The sequence below is a fragment of the Balaenoptera physalus genome (assembly GCF_965194825.1).
Source record: "Balaenoptera physalus genome assembly, chromosome: 7".
Taxonomy (NCBI): Eukaryota; Metazoa; Chordata; class Mammalia; order Artiodactyla; family Balaenopteridae; genus Balaenoptera; species Balaenoptera physalus.
In genome coordinates, this window is record NC_138886.1 from 3010817 (window position 1) to 3023563 (window position 12747).

At 47.3% G+C, this 12747-nt stretch overlaps 1 long non-coding RNA gene across 1 annotated transcript in view; it reads left to right on the forward strand.

Moving 5' to 3' along the window:
- The window catches only part of LOC309663870, a 64317-nt gene that overhangs the window by 31470 nt on the left and 20100 nt on the right, over positions 1 to 12747 (forward strand). Inside the window, exon 3 of the long non-coding RNA XR_014265507.1 lies at positions 2123 to 2237. This is a non-coding gene — a long non-coding RNA (uncharacterized lncRNA). The remainder of the gene's footprint in view (positions 1 to 2122; positions 2238 to 12747) is intronic.

Consider the following 12747-nt stretch of genomic DNA (forward strand, 5'->3'; position numbering starts at 1 on the left):
TAAGTGAACATAAGGTGAGTAGTGGAATCTAGGTTTCTCAGTGTTGAAGGGGGAGGTTACAAACAAGCAAAGGGGAAAGTTAGAAAGGACCATACGGTACTGGATTAAAGTTGGATTCATAAGAATGGACTCATATTAGCTTAATGTGGGTAGAGATGGGCAGATACAGAAATAATTACAGATATGTTTGTATACGCAGATTACTGTACACACATGTATTTCCCAGCTCTGTCAGCTGAGAAGAGTGAGAAGCACTGATGTCCCAGCAGCAATGAGCACACCCAGTGCCCAGATCTTGGTTTCTAACACCATCCTCCAATGAAAAGAAGCAGGGCTCCTTACAGACACAGCTGATTCTAGGGCTGGGGTGGGAGATACACACGATGAGCCTGGAGTATCCTGTAGGCACAGAAGGTAAGGGTGTGTTCAAAAAACAAACGGGGCACAGGAGCCAACCTGAAAGAGCTGCCAATGGCCAAAGCTGCAGTAATTGGAGCAGCAAAAACAAAAATGTAGAATTGGAGTGTAACCCAAATTATAAAATAAATATCCACGATTCCATAGTGATATAAATAAATGATTGAATAAATAATAAACAGGGAGAAGAGACAAATTTCCCACACAGAATTCCAAATAATTCACGTAGACCCTCCTCTCTACCCCACCAGCCCTGAGAGTGGGCTGCACTTAGTGACTTCCTTGCAAAGAGGACAATGTGGAAGGGAAAAGAGAAACTTCACGGGGAAGAAGCCTGGCAAACACGACCTCAACTTCAACTTCAAGGTCAACTTCAACAGTGATAAGTCACGTGGACATCCTGTACCTCTTAGAGGATGGGGTGAGGACGGCACCTCGCCTCTGTGGTCTCCACTCCTCAAACCCAGCACCGTCATGAGAAAAACCCAAGACAAATCTCAGTTGAGGAGCATTCCCCCAAATACCTGCCCAGTCTTCCTCAAAACTGCCAAGTTCATCAAAAACAAGGAAAGTCTGAGAAGCTGTCACAGCTCAGAGGAAGTTAAGGAGACATGACTAAATGCAGTATGGTGTCCTGGATGGGATCCTGGAACAAAAAAGGACGTTAGGGAAACATTGATGATCTCAGAATGAAATGGGGTTTTGTTATAGTGTCCAAACCAGTGTAGTTACAAACGTTCCAATGTTGTTTCTTACTTTTGACAAATATACTGTAGTAATGGAGTAACGTAAGATGCTGACAATGGGGGAACTGGGTGCTGGGTGTGCAGGTATACTGGAACTCTGTACTATCTTTGCAACTTTTCTGTAAATTCAGAGCTATTCTAAAATTTAAAGTGCGTTTGCACAAAGCAGTTGGGGATATTCGTGGCTCTCTGTCTGGGCTCTCTATCTTACTCCATTGATCCCTGTGTCTATCCTTTTCCTATCACGTGGTCTGTGGCTCTGTAGTGTGTCTTGAAATTGGGCGACATGAGCCCTTTAGGAGGACGGGGGCTGGCATCATTTCCAGGTGCCCTGAGCCCAGGATGCTTCTATGTGTGGGCCTTGGAGACAGAGTGCCTGGGTTTGATCCCCAGTTCAGTTCCACCATTTGTTTGCTGTGTGACCTAGGGTAATTCACTTAACCTCTCTGTGCTGGTGTTTTTGTCTGTCCAAAGGGAAGATTACTGTACCTCCTTCACGGTGTTGCCTAAGGGTTAAGTGAGCTGACACGGCATGAATGCTGAGGACAGTGGCTTTGTAGGGCGGGTGCCTGACATGAAGGTTTTGCTTGCCCGGGCACCCACTTCAAAGACATCCATCCTCAATAAACACCTTCCCACTGCACAACTAGATAAAGAGCTCGGCCGCCCCCTCATGATGTTCTTTTAGGAAATCCTGGGGGACCTAGGTAACCGACCTTCAAATGACCCCGCCTTTTCCTTCCTGAACCTTAATTCTCTCTCTCAGGTTTAAAATTTGCCAATTAAGAGTGACCCTGCAAAGCCCTAGGCACTGCACCCTGGATCCCTCAAGAAAGGCAGAACTCCCAGTCTATGCTCTATCTACCTGTGACCTCGCTATGTGGGCTCAGACCTATGTGAGGCGTAGACCCTCCAGGACCCATGAGTGACAAGCCTTGTTTTTCCATTGTTCCCTGAAGGGTGTTGCTGAGATGCATCTTGCAGTCAGAAGAACCACAAGGGTGGGTGCAAAACCCAACGCTGGCTCCGGTGGAGAAATGTCTGCGGGAGCTGCCACGAGAAGCAGGGGACCACGTGAGTGTTCCCTGGCCAGTATCCCCTTCCCAGCCAATAACATCGCTATGGATAGACTGAGACCGACACACAACAGCCTGGTGCACGGTGGTATCCGCCATTCTTATCTGGGAGTTGGCATGTGATAAAGGTGGATTGAAGGGACGAATGAATGTAGGGTAGCCACTCGCCAAAGGCCCTGGTCATCGACTAGAGACCTCAGGGTGGGGGGCTTGCTAGCCAGGCACGCAGGACACAGGACGTGGCCCTTGTCCCTGTCCGTGATTGTGGATGGCGTGGCGAGCTCACCCTGCTCAGCTCTCGGGACTGTGGAAGGCCCTGGGCAGGGGGCCAAACCTCACGGCCGTGACTGGACACCTGTCGGGGGGACTCACACCCGCCCCCTGGCTTTGCGACCTCATCACCAAAGAAAGACAGGTGCTGCGATCACTGAAATAAAAATAATAGGAATAAAACCAGAAAAAGCTGGGGAAGGAGCCCCGGAGCCCCACTGTTCTTCTAGATGTGAGAGGACATCATTCTTTAGTGCTGTTTACTCATTTATCGTGCCATGGAAATGGGCTTTAAGATGCTGTAGAACATAAAATCACAGCGAGGTATCATGATGTCCAGCCAGATGGAGGAAAATGAAAATATCTGTCAATATCACGTGTTGGCAAGAATGTAAAGCTTTGGCATGCTTAACCTCTGCCAGTCGGAGTGGACATGGGGAAATGGGTGGGTACGATCTGGTAGAGCTGGAAGTGTGCCTGCCCTTGAGCTAGCGGTCCCACCCTTGGAAAAGCATCCTGATGGAGCCTGGGCTCGTGTGTGCAAATGCCCGTCGAGAGAGAAATGGTAAAGTGTGATGTATTCATGCAAAGAAATTGCATACAGCACGAGAAGCCAGTAACAACAAGAACCGGGACCTACAAATCCCACACACATCCACACACGCATAAACTGAGCTCCACAATACAACACGGATAAACCTAAAAACATAATTTTGAGGGGGAGAAAAACCCCAGACATGAAAGAATACTTACTGTTGGATTCCGTTTATATAACATTAAAACACAGACAAAACTAAACTATATTGTTAGGGCTGCATAATTAAATAGTAAAACTAAAAAGAAAAAGAAGGAAGCAATTACCATAAAAGTCAGGGTGGTGGTTATCTCTGGAGGGCTGAGAGGGGCCGTGCTCGGGAAGGTCAGGGCAGAGGCATCTGGCCGTTGGCAGCTGTCTGTCTTGACCTTGGTGGTGGATCCATGGCTGTCTGCTTTATAATAATGTATATATTCTTATATATCATCAAAATAAGAATAATTTAAAACATTAAACTATATGGGAGAGCTGAAGCAATTTGAGTGTCCTTGGAAAAATATCCTAGAAAACAATTAAAGGAGGCCCCTGGTGGCTCTTGTCACAAAGCCTCCTGATATAGTAGAAAGAGTAAGATCTTGAGAACAAGATGGAAGAGGGTTTGAACCGTGGTGCTGCTACTTGTTAGACAAGGCCCCCCAGGAACCTCAGTTCACCAATCCATGAAATGGGAACAAAAGTATGTACCTAGAAGGGTAGGTGCCCAATGCCTGGCCCAGAATCAACCCTGGCAGATGACCTCCATTATGGGTGATGTTGATATTATGACCAGGGTCCAGGTGGCCACCAGCACTTTCTTCGGTACGTTGTTGCCACTTGCCTGTTGAGAGGTGGAGTTCGTGTTCCCTCCCCTGAATCGGGGCTGGCCCTGCGCGCACACTGACTGATGAAACATGGCAGAGATTGTGCCCAAGAACTTCTGCATCTGGCTGAAGGTCAGGCTGCAGGGGGAGCTTCTTGGGAGGGCAGGTTATCCCTGCGGTCGCAAAGCCAGCTCCCAGGAGACGTGGCTCCCTGGTTCATGGGGCGCCAGTTGTCTTCAGGTGCCTCTGGGAGCCTGGAGAAGGTGCACCTAGGACCCGATCAGGGTGCGTCTTGCTAACAGGAACAGGGACGTTTCTGCCAAGTGTGCAGCCTGAGACTCCGGTCACAGCTGGGACCGTCATTAATCTAATTAGTTTCCAAGTATATCCTGAGGACGGGCTCTGTGCCTGGGCGCTGCCATAGCCCTGGGGATGCAGTGTGAAGGATTGGCCTCCACTCCTTCCCCTGCAGAGGTTACACTCATGGAAGAGCTCAGATGAACTCCACAGACGCTGGCTGGGGTGGGACCTCACCCCAGGTCTGGGGGCGAAGCTGAAGGAGGAGACACACCTCCAGCCACTGTCCTCTGAGCCTGGTCAGGGAGACCAGCAGAGGGGCCACAGTGGTGGGGTGGGTATGGGGGGGTCGCGTCTTGCTGCGATGATGGACTCACGGCAGGACGCCTCCACCTATGCCAGCCTGTGAGTGGGGTCAGGACGAACCGAATCCCATTGCCTTGAACCCACTGTTCACCCGTGTGGTCTGGCCCCTCGCCATGTAAACGGGTATAATCTTTCCAGAAGGAAACATGGCACACCTTCCCGCACCGTGAGCATTCATGCTATACGGCCCGGCAAGCCCACGTCTAGGGATGCATCCTAGCATCTAGGGATGCATCCTAACCCCACCCTCTCACACGGATTCCAAGACCCATGCGAGGAAACGCTCACTGCAGCAGTGTTTACAGTAGAAAACCCTCAACCCTAGCTGAGCGCTCACCAGTGAAGAACTGCTTACACGACTTTTGGTGCAGCCCCAGATGAAATCCTGGGAAGACAGCTGGGAAAAAAGAATGAGGCAGTGGCCCCAGTCTCATGGGTGGGATCCCCAGTGTCCTACAGATGTCATCCGTCCTCACTTCATGTTTTCATCTGTTGGAATGCCAGTGCAATCTCAAGGAGGCTTGTGTTTGTTTCAACGACACTTGATAAACTGATTCTACCATGCGCATTGCTGAGCAAGGACCAGGACAGGAATATAAGCAAAATAAGTCTGAAGAAGGAGGTGGTGTTATCTGCATTTTCAACTATTAAGTCTTATAAAGTGATGGCCAAAAAAAGGGAGATTGGTGTAGCGGGGAGAGAAAAGGGGCCCAGTGGGTCAGAGCCGGGAGCCCGGGGATGGGTCCGCTCCCACAGGGAAACTCACCAAGTGGCAGAGGGGCAATTGATCCTCAGGGGAGCCCAGACAACAAACGATGTGGAGATCATTGTTATCAGGGCGGAAAAGAGAGAAAATCAGGTTGTGACATCACATCACTCACAAATTATATATTCCAGACGGATTAAGGACCTGATGGATGAACATGTCAGCATTACTAAAAGAGAAAGAAGGAAGCTATCTTGAATGATCTCAAGGTGTGGAAAGATTTCTTAAAGAAGACAACGAAAAGGACGCACAGACCCAAAAACGGTTTATAAATTCATCTGGATTAAGATTAAAAACCTCTTATCGTGAAACAATACCATGGGCAGAGTGAAAAGGCAAGCCTCAGAGCAGGAGAAGATATTTTCATCATACATGCAATAATGGATTAATACCCAGAATGCATAAATAATATCCCTGTGTCCATATATCAAAAGGAAAAAGACCCCTTTCCTTAAAAAAGCAGGGGAATCGACAAAATATATGAATACGAAACTCACAGCAGAGGAAATCATTGTGGACGAAATAAAGAAAGAAATAAATGACTCATTGATTCCATAAAAGGAAGCTTGATCTTACCATGAGGTTGAGCCCTATGAAATAACATTTTCAGTCGGTCAGCACAACAGAATATTGGTGCTTTCCCATGGTTCTGTCCTGGTCATCAGGGAAGTCTAAGCTCCAACTCGGTGAGTGACCACTGCATACCCATGTGGTCATCAGACGTTCACGTCTGGTGATGCCACTTCCTGGTGAGAATGTGACACTTTCATACTCTGCCCTGTCAGCGGGGCTGACCTTGGGTTGCCACAGTGACCTTGGGAAGAATTTGGTGGTATCTTGTGGAGTTAAAGATGCGCATATCCAATTCTCCTATACTTCTGAGAGGAGGTGAAATGGGGCCGCTGCTGTGGGAAACAGTCGGGCAGCTCCTCAAACAATTAAATGCAGAGCTACCATGTGACCCAGCAATTCCACTTCCTGAAATGAAGACACATGAGTGTTCTGAATTATCTGTAACAGACAGACTGTAGGAACAACCCAAATATCCATCAATTGATGAACGTGTGAATAAAATGTGCTATTTCCATATGATGGAATATTATGTGGCCATAAAAAGGAATGAAGAAACTGACACACGCTACGACCTGGATGATCCTGGAAAACATGCTGAGGGAAAGCAGCTGATCACAAAAGTCATATATTATATGATTCCATTTATGAGAACATCCAGAATGGGGAAATCCATAGAGACAGAAAGTAGGTTAGTAGTTGCTTAGGGCAGGGGGGCTGTGGTACTGGGGACGATAGCTAAAGGGTACAGGGCTTCTTTTTGAGGTGATGAAAACAGTATGATATTGACTGTGGTGATGGTTGCACACATCTGTTACTACACTAAAAACCACTGAACTGAACATTTTAAATGAGTGATTTGTATGGTATGTGAATTATACCTCAATGAAGATTTTTATTTTTTATTATTATTATTTTTTGGCCATGCAATGAGGCATGTAGGGTCTTAGTTCCCTGACCAGGGATAGAACCCAAGCCCCCTGCAGTGGAAGGGTGAAGTCTCAACCACTGGACCGCAAGGGAAGTCCCAGATGTTTGTTATTTTTTTTAAAGAAAACAAGTTGCAGGCACATCACCAGGAAAGTGGATAAATAAACAAATGTGGAATCCCCTCAATGGGGAAGTCTTAGGTGGTGAAACTCAGTGAGTAAAAAGTTTCAAGCATTGAAGGAAAAGCTTTTGAAAAAATTTAACATGGATTCATTGTAAAAGCTTTCAACAAAGTGGGTATTGAGGGAATATATCTGAACATAATAAAAGCCACCTATGATAAGACCACACTAACATTATACTCAATGATGAAAAGATGAAAGCATTTCTCTATGATCAGGAATAAGACTAGGATGTCCACTTTCACCAATTTTATTCAAATTAGCATTGATATCATAGCCACAGCAATCAGACAAGAAAAGAAAATGAAAGGCATCCAACTTGGAAAGGAAGAAGTAAAACTGTAGCTGTCTGCAGACATCATGATACTATATATAGAGTCCTAAAGATGCCTTGGAACTATATTGTAACTAACAACTGAATTCAGTAGAGTTACAGGATACAAAATTAAGACACCCAAACTGTTGCATTTCTATACACTAATACACTAATAATGATTTGGGATGCAGTTCAGCTCATAACTCTCAGACCTCTGAACCCCAAGTTGTTTCTTTTTCACATGCAAAATGGATTGGCCCAAGAACCAAACTAAAACTCTTCCTTAAATTCCATTTCTCTAGAATCACTCTTTGGTAACAGTAGACTGATTAAATTAATTGACATTCATAAAATGAAATCCAGTACAGCAATGCCAATGAACGATATACAAATTTATGCAACTTTAAATTCACAAACAACGTGAGAAATGAAAAAAAATCTAATACAAAAAAGTAAACACACCATTATTTTCTTTACTTTCACTACTTTTGTATTTTATATCATCTAAGTTTATATCATCTAAGTTATATCATCACAGCAGTGGTTATCCTAGGTGTAGTGACAGGGAAGGAACCAATGGGGCGTCTCTGGGGTCTGACAATATCTCTTTGTTGACACAGGTGCCGCAAACAGAACTGTGTTCAGTTTGAGTAATTTCATTGATCCTCGCACTTAGGACTTGTGAGTGTATTTAAAACATTTTAAAATACATATCATCAAAAAAAAAAGTTTAAGGTAACACACAGGTTTGCATGCAGAGTTTAAAAGTCATGGACAATGGCTGTAGATCCTGGTCTGAGGGGTCCCCCTCCCCATCCACATAGACCCCCTAACCTCCATGGAACAGGTCCCATGCCCTGGGCTTCCTCAGAGCACAGCCACCTCAGGGTGGTCGGATGTCTCACCTGGGGGCTCAGGGCTCCAGGAGTGAGTGCCCCAGCAGAACAGCAGAGGTGCAGGGCCCTGTGACCCAGGCTTCAGGGTCACTTACCTCACTCTCCATACTCTGTTGGTCAAAGCAGTGACAAGCCCACGGGGAAGGGATGTAGACCACATCTCTTGATAGACGGTAGTAAGGTCACATTGTAGAAGAGTGTGTGGGAAAGAAGGTGTTGTTGCCTCCACCTTTGGAAAAGATAATCTGCCACTTCCAGCTAGATGCACGTGGCCTCCTGGTTATTGGCCAGTGAGACGGAGATGGAGTAATAGTCTTTATTTCTCTCCCCTTCCTCCTTCCCTCCCTCCTTCCCTCTCTCCCTTCCTTCCTTCTTTCCTTCCTTCCTTCCTTCTTTCCTCCCTCTCCCCATCCCCTCTATCAAAAGATGTAAAAGTATAGATTTTCAGGAACCTCCTGTTGGATTCTACTAAAAAACATCAAAGGAAACACTAGCACAACTTTTAAGATCGAGGATTTTGTAGTCATCACCAAATAAGTGAGGCCACTGATAGTTTTGGTTGAAGCTGTCTGAACTGTGGCATCTCTGTGAGTCTCAACCCATGGCAGATCTGGACTGACCTGGGTTAGGTCCCAGCTGGGGGAGTTGGTAAGTTCAGGTGCCCCTCACACTTCCCTCTTCTCTCCATTAGCAGGTTTTGCACTGACTTCCCTCCTTCCACACCTGTCCTCCTTACCACCGACACGTCCCCGTGGAAGTCTTCTTGCCTGGAATGTGGCTTCAGAAGCTGTTTCCACCTCCTGTCCAGGCAGGGCAGCTCTGAGCAGCCCCCGCCCCAGTTGGGTCAGGCCCTTTCCTGATTACACTGCGTCCCACACACCCTAAGCAGCCCCTTGAGTCAAACGTCTATGGTGCAGAGGAAACAGCTCTGGGCAGGGGTCAGGGCCCTGTGCTGTGGTCCAGGCAGTGTGACCTCAACATCACCATGTAACCTCAACCAGAGCCCTCTCCTGGGCCTCGGTGTCCTGAGGCTCATGAAGGATCTGACCAGAGGATTGCGGGGTCAGCCCTTACAGCACCCACAGGCCACGGCTGTGGTCTTGGGAGCTACGTGGTGCCTGAGCTAGCTTTCCTGGCCCTCAGAGATACTCTTCTTCTCTGTTTACCTCCAGATATTTGGGGGGCTGGGTTGCAGGACCCTTGTCTTGGGATTGATATGGGGTGGGCACTAATGCACCTCCACTTCATGTCAAGGAATTGAGTGAGGATGGGACAAGCACCAGGATCTTGGTGGCCCTGGACAGACTGTTTCCAAAATCAGGCATTTCCTTAAATTTTGTGACATTATTAGCTCCCTAGAGCACGGGGTCACCCCAGCCAACCCTAAGCCCAAGGAGTGGGTTTAGTCTGCTTGATTGATATTTAAATAAATAAATGTAAACACACACACACACATACACACACACACACACACACACACTCCAAAAGTCTTTTTTATTTTTAAAATGTACTCGAACTGTGTTTTTTCTTTCTTTTTTTTTTAAATTTATTTTAGTTTATTTTTTATTTTTGGCTGTGTTGGGTCTTCGTTTCTGTGCGAGGGCTTTCTCTAGTTGCGGCAAGTGGGGGCCACCCTTCATCGCGGTGCGCGGGCCTCTCTTGTTGCGGAGCACAGGCTCTAGAGCGCAGGCTCAGTAGTTGTGGCTCACGGGCCTAGGTGCTCCGCAGCATGTGGGATCTTCCCAGACCAGGGCTCGAACCCATGTCCCCCGCATTAGCAGGCAGATTCTCAACCACTGCGCCACCAGGGAAGCCCCCAAAAGTCTTGTTTGTAGCTACTGGGTCCAAATATTCAATCTATGGCTATTTTCTTTGGTGGAACCCTAAATAAAGGTCACATTTAGAAACCAAAGCTGACTCTGATCAGTTGAAGTTGATATTTTAAACAGCTACCCTAAAGTAACAGAGTCAATTGTCACCAGACTAATGTGCTTTAATACATCTGTTGATTCCGTGCCGGATTCTTACACAGGCACAGAGGTTGTTGACTGTTTGAAGGCTTAACAAAGGATTGCACGCTTTTCAAGAAAAAAGTTTACTTGTGAAATGTTAGGATGTAGGAAATTCGTAAAGCATTTTGGCAAAAGACAAAACAAAATGAACAAACTACAATCTGGAGGACATTATTCATTCAAAGAAAATACAGGAGGAAAGGCAAAGATGACTGAGGAACAGAAACATCGCTCGGGTGACCGTCACAGTGTCACTGTCTAGGTGCACGTCAAGGTCACCGAGATACCCATGTTTTTAGAATGAAAGGTGAGTGACAAACAGGGAAGACGCTCACCGAAAGTGAAACGAGAGTCTGTAAATAAAGACCTCCCTGAAAGTGACAAACCACATTTTCCAAAAGACAAAAAGAAAAGTAGAAGTGGACAATTAATGAAAGAGGCAAGAGGAATGAAGGAGCCCTTCGGTCGGGATGATGGCCGGTGCTGGCGGCACTCAGCATCCTGCCCAGAGCCTGCACGTACGCGTGTTTGTGCAACAAATCGCCTTTAGCAGTGAGAAGCGAGGCTCAGAATGACGGGATAGCATATCATGGTCCTCCAAGAGCTTCTGCAGGTCGAGAAGATGGACAAGGACACCTGTCTGTGAAGTCAGCCTGACCTGGATTTGCGGCAACTTAGAGCGTCAGGCGCTGTCAGGCGCTTAGAGCCTCCCAGCCCGTGTGTCCCAAGTGTGGGTGACATTTCCACAGGTCCGCGGTGAGCAAACTGAACAAGGACAGCTTTTTTTCCTAAAGCTCTGTTTACTCCATGTTCAGCAGTGTCCTTTATTCTATTGTCATGAGATAGAGGTGACGTTAAATCGTGTTTAAAAGTTGGCTACTGCTAGGTTCTGATTTTTTAAAAAATGTTACTGATTGATAACGTTCCCACACTTGGCAGTCCGTAAGCTGAGCACCGTGAGGCTGCAGATGGGGCAGGGATGCTCCAGGGACGAGGGGATGCTGAGGAGAGAGCTAGGATGCCGGGTGTCCCCCAGGGTGACCCTGGATCCCCCCTGACTCCTCATTCTGACCTGGTGGGCGGGGCCCAGGAGCCCCGGAACGTATTAGCGTTCAGGCTGTGGTGCCTATCCCTTTGGGGTAGTCAACACACTTAGCAGGTGGGGGCCACCTCTGAGAGGAGCCCTGGGCCACGCCTGCCTCATGGACCGGTCTCCTCCTGGCTGCTTTCACTGCAGTGGCCAGTGCTTTGTGGCCTCGGCCTCCACAACACTTAGGATGGAGGCCAGCACTCAGAGAGGCTGGCTGGAGGGGTGGATGCCGGTGGATGCCGGTGGATGGATGTTCACCACTCCTTTGAATTAATTAGATCGGCCAGTCTGGCTTTGGGAGACGTCTGAATAAATGGGCTAGTGTAAGTGCAGTCTTCTGGCTTGGAGTGCACGTTGCGGACTTTGGAAAGGTATGTGTCGGTTATTGGAAATTGTCTCCTGGAGATCCTTAAAGGACCAGGCAGCAGAACAGCAAAGGACTGTTTGCTTCTGTGCAAAGAGTCAAGAGAGGCTGTGAGAGAGTGTCCGTGTTTTCTCAGACTTTCCAAAGGCTGTTTGGCTGTGGTGCGGATGACATGAATTGCCCGTGAGGAAACGGTTTGTTCAGAAAAGGCCCAAGGTTTGCAAGAGCAGAATTAGTGTCGCCCAAATTAGTGTTTGTGGTTTTGTTTTACTTAAAAGCATAGAGGCTCTAGGGGATTAGAACTACAGTAAAGGATCAGAGTTAAAGGCAATGGTTTTGGAACGAGAAATACATCCTCAGGAAGGAAGGATTGGGAGTTTGGGATTAACAGATGAAAAAGCTAGTATATATAGGATGGATAAACAACAAGGTCCTACTGTAGAGCACGGGGAACTATATTCAATATCCTGTCATAAACCATCATGGAAAAGAATATGAAAAAGTATATATATATACGTATAACTGAGTCACTTTGCGGTACAGCAGAAACTAACACAACATTGTAAATCAACTATACTTCAATAAAATTTAAAAAAAAAGAAATACATCCTCTAAGTGAGGTTGGGGCTCACCTGTAAGACGGAGCAGCAAGGCCTGTGAGAGGGGTTGCTGGGAGCCCACACGACGCTCGTAACTGGACCCGGTGCCCAGGGAGCGGGAGCTGTTGTTTCAGGTGCTGCCGGTGGGATTATTCTTTTCTGCACGAGCGGGTGGCAGTTCCTTAAGTACTGGGGTTCTTGAGCCTCTGTTCACCTAGATTCCAAGCCCTGTGATGTGGCTGGCAGGGGAATGATTTTAGACATCATGCTACTTGGGATCATGGCCAAAGAATCCCCGAGAGTCTAGGCGAGAGCGTCGTTTCTGCTACTTGCCCCAGTGTCTAGCTGGGCTCTCTCACGTGTGGTCCGGGGAGCCCATTAAGATGCCCCTCCTACATCCGGGTGTCTAAACCCGGATGATCTCCTGAGCACCTTCCCCGCAGCCCCTCAACTCC